Raw genomic sequence first — 11,412 nt, 5'->3', positions numbered from 1 at the left:
AGCAAGCAAGACTAATTGTGGAGGCAATTCCTACATTTGCAATAATTACAAGTGATCACGGGTGAAATATAACAACCCAGGAAGTGTGCCTCGGAGGAAAATGGAGGTGGCCATATTTCATTTGCAAACTTGATGCGGCCGCTAGCCATGCACCCCATCCAGCGGTGATCTCAATGAGGAAATATTAAGCAAATTACCAGTGAAAATGGACAACCATTTCCATGCCCAAGGCAGGATTTCTTTCATCAATCTGAACCTTTGACTCATTCATCCATATGCACATGATTCTTCAGTGGTCAGACAGATCAATGGGGATTCTTGGAAAATATATTGGATTGTTTATTCATAAAGCCACATTGTAAATGACAAATTTATGAGTCAGGGGTGGACCTGGATGCGTTTATTGTCCTAATCAACCTCAGATGACTCTGACCTCCTTCCTGGACCCTATCTATTTTGTGTGCGTACCCACATGCACAAACAGACACAGAGTGAGTAAGACTAGAGATGGGGAGAGATACAGAGAGAGTCTTTAGTTGTAACTGAATGCAGTCATTAGCAGAATACCGTATCACCAATTTTGTCAGCTCTGACAAATCATTTAATGGAATGTGGCCTGTTCATAGAGCTCTAGAGTAAGACATTTACATTTAGCAAATGCTCCAGAGCGACTTACAGTAAGTACAGGGACATTCTCCCCGAGGCAAGTAAGGTGAAGTGCCTTGCCCAAAGACACAACGCCATTTGGCACGGCCGGGAATTGAACCAACAACCTTCCGATTAATAGCCCGACTCCCTAACCGCTCAGCCACCTGACCCCCCTCACCTCCTGTTTACTCTCCACAATGCAGACTCTGCGACTGTCTGCGGAAACAAATCAAACACTTTTGAGTGTGAAGACATGGAGGAGAGGGACTGAGTTAGAAGGATTTGTATGTATCGCAGATCCCTTTTACATTTCAGTCTCTCTTTTCTTCTTTGTTCATATTCTGCCCCCTATAGGCGAGCAGTGGCATTGTAAGTTCCATTGTGGTGAAACCAACGTATCATCTCAGAAGACAACAAACACGGCACAGTAAAAAGAATAGCTTTGACTTGCATCTCATCATATCTTGTTAAGTGACAGTTTTCTTTCAAGTGAACTCTCATACATATAACGTTTCCTTTCACAAAACATATTTCGAACGACGCATTGCAAAGGACGAGTGGTTAAAGTATTGAGGAAATCCCTTCTCTTATATAACTAGGGGACGGCAGATAAATGATGCTTAGCTTGCATGAGTACCATTCTAAAAATATATTTTTCTCTTGTATAGTGAAGAAAACAGGAAAAGCCCTGGGAGGAAAGCCATAGCTGTCTCTAATATAATTGCTTCTGGTTCTGCTTGATCCGCCAGTCAGGCAGGGCAGCATATTTACATCTTCACCCGGTCAAGGTACTCTACAACGGCAGCTCCCAGTGCCACCCTTATTCCTCTCCATACCTCTCACAATGCTGTCTCCACAATAAGGCTAAATGAGGTAATCCCCCATTTAGTCTATTACTCTGTTGATTTTGTCAATAGGCAATTTGTACTATTATGGAATGAAATGGCAAGTCATTATCTAAATTGGCACCTGTGATGGCTGGAAACTGTAGATCCCTGTAGATCTCTGTGGGCTATTATCAGATAGGCCACAAGCTGGGGTTAAAATAGAAAGCAGCTTATGGATTGCAGGATTTGGCATAAGCAGGGTGGGTAAAAAAAGATTGATTCATTGATGGACGGATAAATTATGCAGCCTCATCTAATGACATAACTGATCGGAATCAACACAAAGTATGAAAATGGTGCAGGATTCTGGTATATTTTCTAGACAGGGAAGGTAACTTTAAGTTATGCAAGCCTGTATAGCTTGTCACTTCGCACACTATTCACACTGTGTGAATTTATGCACACAAAAAAAAATCCTGTTCCCAGGGAAAAGTTTTCCCACAGTACAGTATGCATAATAAAGAGGATGAGCTTACTAAAGTAATGGATTCTACCCTCCTAACCATACCTGTATGATTAAATGCATTGGCAAGGCCTCTCAGCCACTGAATCCATCATTTAGTACATTCAAAGATTCATCAGCTTCCTGAGTGGCTCTGTTGGCACACAATAAGCCGACAGAGTTGAAATACCCTAAGTGTGACTGCGCCCAATGGTTCACAAAGTAAGAACTGCGGAAAGTAATTGTGCAGTGAATATCACTTCATAAAACGTCTATGGATGAAACCCTCTTTCTTAAAGTGCTGCAGATTATATTCAGTTAAACAACTCCCAGCCCTCAGTAGCAGACATGTATTTGAGCAAGACAATAGGCCATACTGTTGGCCTATTGTCACTATTGACTTTTTTTCTCTTCTATTTTCGTATCTGGGCGACCACGGCACCCCATAATATTCAGATTCTTTGTAATTATTTCCAGTAGGAGGAAACGGTGGTTAAAATGTACTGAACTGCGCACAATAGGCGCAGCAGGGCCTTTGTTAATCCAGTTTCCAAATGAGAGCCACTTGTCAAGGTCAGACTCAAATCCGCTATTAATTTGTCCCCTGACAATAACTTCCTGGGGGTTTCCCAGTCATCTTTCATCAGAACAAGCCAATCACTTTCCGGCGTATTTACAGAAATCGACAGCAACAGTCACCCGCAGACAACCAATTGAATCTCTCACCCCCTGTATCTTTCCAAATGACCATGTAATATTACCACAGTTGCTCCTATCACATCAGGACAATTTGTCTTGGAGACAGTTACCAAGGGAGGTCCAGGGAAGAGGCTGTATTGCAGTAGTTATAATTTCAGAGCTGCCTCCATAATACCTCTCGGTGAAGGGGAACCACACACTACGTGACGGCCATAATGTTTCCTGAACTTAGACTGGATTCCCCATGCTCAATGCACAGACCTTACACAAAAGAGTGGTTAAAGAGATACTACTGCCATGTAGATCGATACAGCGTTATGTGAGATCACAGGTTGAAGCTGCACAGCTGTAAACACAAACAGGAAGTGTCGGCAGTCATCTGCAACATCACAGCTTTGTCCTTTCGTTTGCACTCCCTTGCAATCAGGGTGAGAATCTCTGCTGCCTGCCACAACCAATACTGCAACCTCACACATTTACCGGGTGTGACGTTCTGGTGAACCACACCATCAAATACTGACGTCCAGCTTCGGTGTTGGAGGGGTGCCAGAGGGTGGGGTGACGGTGAGGAGGGAAAGGGAAAGAAAGTTCAGCAGTGAGTGTGTGTGGAGGACCAGTGTGTGTGTGTCTCCTGAGTCTGCCCAAAAGAGACAAATGAAGGCCTCTCTGGAAGTGGATAACGTTGTGGTGGGCTTGGGGATTAAACATAAAGAGGGCAAGATCATAAACTCACCGCAGTGCTGTTGTGAATAATGCAGGTAGTGTGGAGGCACTGGGGGAATACACTGGCTCCAGCCAAGGTAACACTAAAGACGCAGCACATCAGCCGAGCAGATACCCAAGGACAAAGAAGATCTAGTTTTTCCCACCTTCTCCAAACTCTTTCAAAAGAAACATATGACCGGAGACTGCTGAGTAGCTACTTTAAAAAAAAATGTCTGTATTGAGGTCTGACAAGGTGTACGGACTTTCTTACACTTTTATGAGGTTGGTGTCAGTGGTGCCGAAGAGAAGGAAATTTCCACCGACAAATGCAGTTGTGCTTCTAGACTACCTTGTACGTGACTTTAAGCTCTAGACTACACTGTACGTGACTTTTAGCATAGATGAACAGTGCCATTGCTTGTCTATCATGCAACAGCCTCATATCCATTCAATCAATCAGTCATTTAATTTTCTTGTCAGCGTTTAGTCATGATTGCCTGTATTCTTTTCATACAGTTTGAATTTCTAACACATTTCCAGTTATAGCCATGTTTTGCACCTGTGGCGACTCATTACAATTTGCCACAAAATGACAGCTAAGGTTAGGTTTTGGAGGTCACTCCAAGCAGATATAGGGTCTCTCCAACAAAAAGCTGTATCACAACACAAATAGATGCACTCTGCCAGGGTCAGGACCTTTAGAAAGCACATCGCGATTACACCTATTATTATGCCCAACCCTCTACTGATAATGGTCTGCACAACTGTATATGTATATATAGCAGCACATTGTAGAATTCAAAGAATTCTGCTCCCTACACATTTCATAACAGTTGTTCCTGTTAACTTAGAGATAAATACAGTTCTAACTTTTGGACAGCACTTACTTAATCTTAATTAATTAATTGGTGTTCCTGTAATGTACTATTGAGAGATTAGCCCTTGAGAGTAACAGACAGTGAGAAAAGAACCGTTTGTTTGTTCATTGATTACCACTTGGACCTGCGAGGCAGAGTCTGGCAAGTCCTGATACAATCTGCTCCTGGCTATTCTTCCTCTTCCTCTCCTTGCTGTTTACCAGTCCACAATGACGGCTAAAGCCACATTAAAGCCATGTCATGGTGAGGGGCTGCTTCCATGTGGCTTTGAACCCTCTGTCTGGACCTACAGCCATGGGCTCAAATGCAGCAGTACAGCCTCTGTGAGATAAAAAGCAGATGTTCATGTTGTTATTTGTTATACGATGCAAATGGCTTAACGTTGAATTCATAAAAGCTATGAAAAACATGTAATGAATTGTGATATGCAGCTGACAGCGGAAGAACAAAGAGGGAGAACAGCAAAAACTGAGGCAAATCTATACATCAAATCTGAGCTGTAACTGGATATTTTTAAGACTATAAACCATATCTGTCACTATTCTGAAATGCACAGTTCATTCAAATGGGTGTGGAAATAACTAGAGAAGTGGAAGCAAGATGATGTATATGATGATGTATATGAATCCTGAGAACGGAAACTAAAGGATGCAGTAGAAGGGACATGATTCTCCCTACAAACTGTCAACTGACGCTGCAGCTTCAAGGCCCATTCTGTGGATTGGCACTGGCCTCTAATTGACAATCTACCAATCAACATTTAGCCTTCTTGCTACTTGACTGGTGTAATTGTCCAACAGGTCTATCATGGCAGATGGTGGGATGGTTTCGGTTTTCCACAGCTGGTGATTCCTGTGGCGAGAGTGTAACTGAAGCAGATGTAGACGTGATGAAAATGTTTGCTGTTTTCTTCAAAAAACGAAATAAGTTTGGCAGTTGCCCTGTCTTGGCAATGGAGTTGCCGCACTTCACATTTTGTTAGTGTTATTCCATGGAATGTGTTCAGAATAGCATCAAATGTGTTCAAAACATAACAAACAAAAAACACCATTAAACTAGGGTTAGGGTTAAGACTGTACTCTGCTATGGTGTAAACTGGAAGAAAATTGAATATTTATTGTAAATATATATTTGTATAGAACGTTCCCATTCTTTCATTGGTGCTCATGCTCTCACAAATCAAAACAGAAATTGTACAGAACGTAAAAAAGTTACAAGATTCTGCCTTAAGCATGCAGTCAGGCTCACGGGACAGTGATGAAACACTTGTGATGGATGTGACTCTGCAGGATCTTGATAATGACATTCATTAGTCATTAATCATAAACTGCCATAAACTTTGTCGGCCAAGGATGCCAATCAGAGGATCCCAACGCATGTCTCATTAAACTGACACCAGCACCTCACTCATCTGCCAATAGGCTAACTGCAAGGAACAACAGGCTGGAGCAATATGCTTTGTTATGAGCCTTTTTATTGTGCCACATCTTCCATGCTGCATCTTTTCCTTTTTTTTATATTTAAATATCTAGCATATAAAAGACTTTCATATATTATGAACTTGCCTATAGTGAAACTGCTCTCATGAGGAAGGCGAGCTGCATTGTTTAATTCTCCACAAACGTCCTCTCTTTTACTGTAGGTGATGACTTGACCGACACCTCTTTCACAGGCTGCAGAATCCTTCGCTGTTCTTCACTGCTCAAGGCTCCACCTGCCCTTCTAGCCTGAAACCTCCTCTGTATTAGAGCAGCACTGAATTAATAAGCCCCTCACCCAGACACCGCCGGCTGAGGAACGCGGTGTTCTGCAACACTGTGGAGCCAGGGCTCCTTCGGAGACAAGCTACAGCCACTGATAGCAGCATGATGTGGACTGAAGTTCTGAAGCTTAATAAAGAATTCATGTAAAAATGAATATGCCTTTAATCCGAGCCCCACTCCTCTTTTTGACTCTTAGCATGGGATAAACATGTGATGGAGGCCACCCCTGGTGGAATCCTCCAGCATCAACGTCTGTGACGATAAGACAGGACATATGTCCCCTTCGCATCCTGCTGACTTCTTCATTTCCTGCACACAGGAAGCAGCTATGTAAATCTTCAGTTGTTCAGATGTAACTTATTTTCTCTCTTTGGGGGGTTTTGGAAGCACCATATGTTATGTTTTTGCTTATTCAGATAGGTATAGTATGTTCACTGTTGGATAATGTGTCCCTGGACAGACCGGCAGTGCCGTAATCTACTCCTGTTGGGCCGTCAGTTATACGTTCAAAGTTTCTTCACTTCCTCTTTTCCCTCTGAAGGAAGCTTGTGAAATGTGTTTAGCCTAAACTATTACCTAGAGGTCACAGTGACAGAGGTTGAACCATGAAAACGCTCTACCTCATCATTCCATTTATAGAGCTGAACGTTGTTCTGCTCCTCTGCCGGCTCATCCAAGCGGCAAGTGACTGCAGCAACTAGTGCACTCGTAAGGTGAAGTACCTGCTCTCCTCAGGGGAGCGGGCACGAATGAGCAACTTTCAGAGTTATAACAACACACCCTGCAAAGGTGGCTGGGCTGGCCTTTACTTCCTGTATCATCACAAAGGAAGCTGCAGCTGAAGTGATGAGCGAGCATTCCATCCTCATTATTTTTTCAGCTCGACACCGGTTGTCACTTTGGCTCTGCAGAGTCAAAAATAAAAATTCTCTCTATTTTTTTTTTTCTTCAATCCCCCAGACTCTTATAGTTTTGGGATCTCTACAGACATCTTCATTACTTTCTGGCGAATAGCTTTGCCCGCACACAATGTTCCGGTTTCAGAGACCCCTCAGACTTTATTCACACTAAGCTATTCAAATGATACAAAATACAAAGAAATTAAGAAATAACATCTGTGCCAATCTATTTAAAGTTAAACATGAACAATTACCCCAGAGACCACAGGAACTTCTAATACAGGTCAAAATGTTCATCAGCGCCAGTAGAATTCCCAGAGAAATGCTGCTATTGCCAGTGTAGAGGACTGACTGAGGCAATAGATAGGACTGTTTCATGTTTATCTTCTGGAATCAATGCTTCAGCAGGTGAGCAAGCAGCTTTAGGGGGGATGGTGAGAGGGAGTGTGGTTGGTCCCTTGACAGAACTGAAATTTTAATTAGCATTGCTAGCAGTTTGGGTCACCAACATAGACATCCATCTGAGACTGCTCAATATTTAATTAAATGGCTCTTGCTTTACACCTTTATGCTCACAGCACAAAATTCCCTGAAACACCTCTTATTCGGCCTCCAATTAATCAGCGATAAACACTTAATGAGAAACTGCTCTGTCAAAGCAAATCCTCAATACTTTACAGTATGGTGCACATATTGTATTGTTGGCATCGGTTTGTTAGACAGAAATGAAATGTCTTTCAGTGACAAGGTCATCGAAGCATTGGTAAGAAGCCTTTGTAGTCCCAACTACTCTCTAGTCTGCTTTCAGTACAACCCAAAACAATGTTGCCACCACTTCCATAAAGGTTTTCAAATGGTGCTATCAAATTTCTCTTTTTTCAAATTCAGAAGAATCATTTTCTCCCCTCAGTGCAAAAAGAACCTCTGTCAACTGCCTATGAGGATTCAAGTCTAAACATTAGAGTTTGCTGCTGGTGTGACTCGAGAGGGTCCTTTCTCCCTTTTGATCACAGGGATTATTTGGAGGTTTACTCTGTTAAGTTCCATTTCGCCATCTTATTGAACTTTTTAGCATTTAAATGACTTTTTGTAATTGCCCAAGCGAATCTTAAAATAATACAAGGTGAATAGCTTCACCACCCTTCTCTGCTCTCTCTCACCAATCGTGTCATCCTTCCTATTAACTCTCAATAACAAGCAAACACTAAGTCCTCCAAGATCCCTGTTAGGAATATATCTCACTTCAAGTGTTTCACGTCGCTGTTGGTAGTCTGACTTTGATTTGCTTCTGTGTGACACAGCAATTGAAGTTTGCTAGCCCTTTACATCAAGAAAATATTTACCAATTATTCACACCGCCACTGGGAACGGCCGTTAGAAGCGTACAGTGTTAACATGCTGCCCAACAGTCTGAACTGAGCCTGAACTATGTGTGTGTGTGTCTAGGCGTGTGTGTTTATGTTGGTGTGTGTGTGTGGGTGTGTGTGTGGCGGTGATAGTAAGCCTGTCGGAGTCACCCCGCCTTTGAGTCCCTTATCTTGTAGGTACACATAAGGACTTTCACAACGTTTGGCTGGGGCATGGCTTCATATTGGAGTGTGCACCAGAATGCTATTAAAGCTCAATTGGGTGAGAATACACTTGTGTGTTTCCAGATAGGCATCGATGTACAACAGCACCAAAGGCTGTCTCTTTACAGCTAGGGACGATAAAGACATCAAAAGCTGCCAAAGGCAGAAAGTCCAACAAAAAAATTTAGTTAGCAGAACAATTTTGGATAGAAAAACCGTAGCAATATACGTTTGGAATACATGTATTGGCCAAAAGATTGAATGGTATGTGTTTGGAATAGCAATTTATTCCCTAAGATGTGTGCCATTTACCCTGACCTGCTGAAACAGCCAACTGGCTCGAACTTCAAAAAGAATGAAGCTGGTGGGAACAGAACAATGATCCCAACTCTAATACAAATATTAAATCTTGAAAGAGATTCTAAATAATAAACCACCCATTGGAAAAGTAATAACATAATAGGCAAAGGGAACAGGGCTGTCGTTGTAAGAGTTTTACAGGCCCTATGGGCACACTTTACCTTAAATCAGGGCTCTGGAGAGCACAATGGCTATTTTTATTACGATGTCCCACAGTCACGATAAGGCCGTGGATTAATGTGGCATCAAACATTTTTTAAATGTTGTCTGCACTCCAATGATAAGGAGGCAGTATGTAAATAGAGTTAACATCAGGCACTTGGCACACATCACTAGAGGGCAAGAGAGCTGTATGACGTTACATTATAAATCTGTGAGAGAGAGAGAGAGAGAGAGAGAGAGAGAGAGAGAAGAGGGGGAGGGAGAGAGAGAGAGAGAGAGAAGGGGGGGAGGGAGAGAGAGAGAGAGAGAGAGAGAGAGAGAGAGAGAGAGAGGGAGAGAAAGAAGGATGAGAGAGAGGGTGAGAGGGAGGGAGAGACAGATAGAGAGGAAGAGAGAGAGAGAGAGAGAGAGAGAGAGAGAGAGAGAGAGAGAGAGAAGGGGGGGAGGGAGAGAGAGAGAGAGAGAGAGAGAGAAGGGGGGGAGGGAGAGAGAGAGAGAGAGAGAGAGAGAGAGAGAGAGAGAGAGAGAGAGAGAGAGAGAGAGAGAAGGGGGGGAGGGAGAGAGGGAGAGAGAGAGTGACTCACTGATCTAACACGCCTCTGACATTGAAGGGCCTCAATCTGTCATGGTAATTAAAGACAGAGCTTCTTTCCCCCCAAACACTTTGCCTCAGCCATTTTTTATATTCAGAATCAGAATCAGAATCAGAATGGGATTTATTCGCCATGAAAGTTTGCACAGACAAGGAATTTGCTTTGGCAGGAAGGTGCATACAATAAACATATAGGGACCTAAAATTTAAATATGTGGACTATCTATACTAAGGGTACATAAACTAGCAGTACTAAGTGGGATTAGAATAGAATTAAATATACAATAAAATAAAATATAAGTTGCCGTAAATTACAATATAAAAATACAAAAATACAAATATTACAAAAAATACAAATGTACAAGATACAATTTTGTACTGCAGTGCAAAAAGCAGTGTGTTTTAAGCAGGAAGTCATTAGAGTCAGTGTAGTCCCTTGGCCTTGTTGAAGAGGCCAACAGCGTAAGGGAAGAAACTGTTTTTGTGGCGTGAGGTATTGGTCCTGATGGACCGCAGCCTTCTGCCGGAGGGGAGTGACTGAAACAGGGAGTGTCCAGGGTGGGAGGAGTCGGCCACAATCTTCCTCGCTCGCCTCAGGGTAGGCAGATTGCAGCCAATCACCTTCTCAGCAGTGCGGATGATACGCTGCAGTCTGCTCTTGTCCTTGGCAGTGGCAGCAGCGTACCAGACGGTGATCGAGGAGGTGAGGATGGACTCAATGATGGCTGAGTAGAAGTGCACCATCATTGTCTTTGGCAGGTTGAACTTCTTCAGCTGCCGAAGGAAGTACATCCTCTGTTGTGCTTTCTTGATGAGGGAGCTGATGTTCAGTTCCCACTTGAGGTCCTGGGAGAGGATAGTGCCCAGGAAGCGGAAGGACTCCACAGTGTTGACTGGGGAGTCACACAGGGTGATGGGGGTAAGTGGGGCTGTGTTCCTCCTGAAGTCCACAACCATCTCCACTGTCTTAAGAGCATTGAGCTCTAAATTGTTCTGTCTGCACCAGGTCACCAGGTTGGCCGCTTCCCACCTATAATCAGACTCGTCTCCACCAGAGATGAGCCCAATAAGGGTGGTGTCGTCTGCAAACTTCAGGAGTTTGACGGACGGATGACTGGAGGTGCAACTGTTGGTGTACAGGGAGAAGAGCAGAGGAGAAAGGACGCAGCCCTGAGGTGATCCGGTGCTGATGGACCAGGAGTCAGAGACTTGTGTTCCCAGCTTAACGCACTGCTTCCTGTCAGACAGGAAGTCTGTGATCCACCTGCAGGTGGAATCACAGACACACTGATAAACTATTGCGGGATATTGAAAGACACTTATCAATCAATTGATAATCTACAATGTATACCTGTAAGAACATCGATATTCATTGTTCTACATACACAGTTTCCTTCCAACGGTATGAGACAGACTGGTTGTTGAGGATCATTCTCTTTCAAACGTTAACAATTAAAACCTTAACAACCACCAACAACCGTGTTTCTTCACTTTGAGTCCTGCTGGTTGTCTCAGTGAAAATTAGCGCCACTTCACTGGTGTTACTTGTCTTATAATCCATGTGGAAACATCTACTCTCCCTGCTCCTTCCCGGCAACTGCCTCACTTTCCACTGAATGAAATTGTTTAAAATGAGAGTTGCCAGTGACTTTCCACTGTGAGTACCTCCCCCCTTATGAATTCCACAAAGGTGACCCCAGGGACTGGTGTATAAACCAGACAGCATGCCAAGTCAACATGAGCAGATAGTGGCGAGGTAAGAAAAGAGAGAAAAGGACTGGGTGAAGTGTCGACATTCGAAGAAAG

This window comes from Osmerus mordax, chromosome 8, assembly GCF_038355195.1.
Source record: "Osmerus mordax isolate fOsmMor3 chromosome 8, fOsmMor3.pri, whole genome shotgun sequence".
Classification (NCBI taxonomy): domain Eukaryota; kingdom Metazoa; phylum Chordata; class Actinopteri; order Osmeriformes; family Osmeridae; genus Osmerus; species Osmerus mordax.
The sequence above is the reverse complement of the archived record's forward strand: the minus strand, read 5'-3'. Positions refer to the sequence as shown.